We start from the raw sequence: 2,610 nt of genomic DNA on the forward strand, positions 1-2,610 counted from the left end.
TGTTAACCCCCAGCCTTAACCGCGACCTCTAGCATGCTCTGGCATTTCGTCGAGCACACTCAGTGCGTGCATGGGACGCGCCCAGAGCGCGCGTATTGCACGACCCGTGCGCCCGAGCCGACACGCTGGCCCCCTGGCTTTGGCCCACACGGCAGCACCTCGCCACGCACTCCCCGCCTCGCAGCATCGCGCCAAACCACCCTGGCACGCTACAGCGCCGCCGCCAGGGCGTTCTTGGCGGCACTCCGGCGTCCGCAGTGGCTCCAGCCACGGGCAGCGCCGCCCAAACCCCTCCCGCTCGCCACCTGGCCCCTGGAGCAGTGCGAGCTCATCCGCGGCCATGTCCTCTAGCGCTCGTCGCCGCCACGATGCCCTGCTGCTACAGAACGTCGGTTCGCCGGAAGCTTATCCACGGCCGCCGCGGAACCGCCTTGCCGCGCTTATAAATGGATGCCCCGGGCCGTTCCCGCACACGGGCAACCTCAGACCACCCCAATGACGCTTTCCCAGCTCGCCAATCGACCCAGGAGAGCTTTCTTCCTCATCTCCGGCAACTCCTGCCGCCGCCACCGCCCCGGCCAATCCGGCACCTCCAGTACCTCCCCCTCTCCATTCTCTTCGCCAGAAACCTCCTCATCCTCCCGTGAACCCTTTCCCCTACTCGATTTTGATCGGGAACCACCGCCGCCTGAAAACCACTTTACCACCGAAGCTTCCCTCCACCGCGGAGCTCGTCGCCGGCGATTTCCTCCACCTCCGACGACCCTACGACTACCGGAGTGACCACCTCGGCCCCCTGAATCCGCTGGTGGCCTCAGCTTTCCGAACGGAGCCACCGTTCGCCAGCGATGATCGCCGGAGCCCCGCTCCACTCGGGCAGAGGAGGGAGACGACGCGGGCGACTGGTCAAACCTGACCAGTGGGCCAGGCGGGCCCACCGTCAGAGACCCAGCGCCGGTCCATGTGGTTAAGTGGAGGCGTAAAGCCTCAAGTATGCCTCCTCTGCACCGAAAGCGTAATCTCGTTTGAAACGTTTTCTTTTCTGTTTTATTTTAAAAACAGATTTGACCAAATCTTTGACTGGCTATAACTTTTTAAATACAACTCCAAATGAAATGATTCTTTTTCCCACCTCTCTCAAATTTCACCTAGTTTATTTTAAGATTTATTTGAAAAAAATTCAGAACAACTTTTGGTGCTGTTTTTATTTTGTGTGTTAATTCTTTTATATTGCTAAAATAGGATTTTTGAAGAGAGGAGAATAGTTTCAAGTTTTGGAGTGCACCCCGCCTTTCCACACATTGAAGGCAAGCATTCTGAACCCCGGCATAATATTTTTTTGTGTGTTCGATGACACGTTCATAACATCACCTCACTTTGGAGAGACTTGTTATTTCATGTGATATGATCATATGCATGGGTGCATGTTATTGATTTCCATGCTGTTGGAAATGGACATACTTGTGATAATAATCACCCTCATGTGCCTTGCATGCATACCGGCAGGAACCCGGGAAAACCTCTGCCTTGGGTAGGCATGAGTTTGTCGCCGGTCTCCGTCGGGATGGTTATGTCTGGTATGGCATGGCAAGGTGATATGAGCGGTGACTCTATTGAATGAATTATATTCGTCATGCTAATCATGCAGGGAATACTTAAACCTCCTGAGTCGACCGTAGATCGAGTCTTGTGCCAGTAAACCCCATACTTGTTTCGTACTACCACTCGTCTCTACAGCAAGTAGAGTACGGTTCAGTAAGTTGAAAACCTCTTTCTAGCACACACCGTACAGAGAGGCCATGGTGGAAGATACCGGTTGTAGCTGGTAGGCAGGCCACCTGGTCCGGGGGCATGGGTGTTTCCGGTTGGGACCGAGAGGGGAGGCCACCCCTTAGAGCGCGCGATATAAATTTGATCCCATGCTACGCGAGGTTGTAGCCTCCCCACTTAGAGTTTGCTTAACAGGTGTCGTGGGTGATTCCAGACACGTATGAGATAAGCTGGTGTGTGCGAGTTAGGTGTGTTTTCAACAAAAAGACCATAGACGGAATTTGTCCCGATGGACTAAAGAAATCTATTACTCGTGGGTAAAGAGTACACCCTATGCAGAGATTAAACCTATTTGAATAGCCGTGTCCATGGTTAAGGATTTCAGTCTGGGATGGGTCAAGTGTCGGCCTTAGTGTCGGTCTTCGGAGGTGAAACAGTTAACCAAAAATGGAATTACTACTCGTGACTTGTGATAACTATGATTATTATTATTGTTGACTAACCCGTGATATTATTGTTATTATCAAGTATCTCTGGGATAGTTCTACCTCCGGGATATTCACTATGTTTTGTTTATTTTAAAGCCCTTTATGTGGTGTCGCTCAGACGCCCGACTGTGGCATTTCTTTTAAAGCCCTTTATGTGGTGTCGCTCAGACGCCCGACTGTGGCATTTCTTTTAAAGCCCTTTATGTGGTGTCGCTCAGACGCCCGACTGTGGCATTTCTTTTAAAGCCCTTTTTGTGGTGTCGCTAAGACGCCCGACTGTGGCATTGCTTGTTATTTGTTTCATAAATTTTTGTACTACCATGTTATTGAATTTTTATGAATAACTTGCTTG

Source organism: Triticum dicoccoides, chromosome 3B (genome assembly GCF_002162155.2).
Source record: "Triticum dicoccoides isolate Atlit2015 ecotype Zavitan chromosome 3B, WEW_v2.0, whole genome shotgun sequence".
Classification (NCBI taxonomy): Eukaryota; Viridiplantae; Streptophyta; class Magnoliopsida; order Poales; family Poaceae; genus Triticum; species Triticum dicoccoides.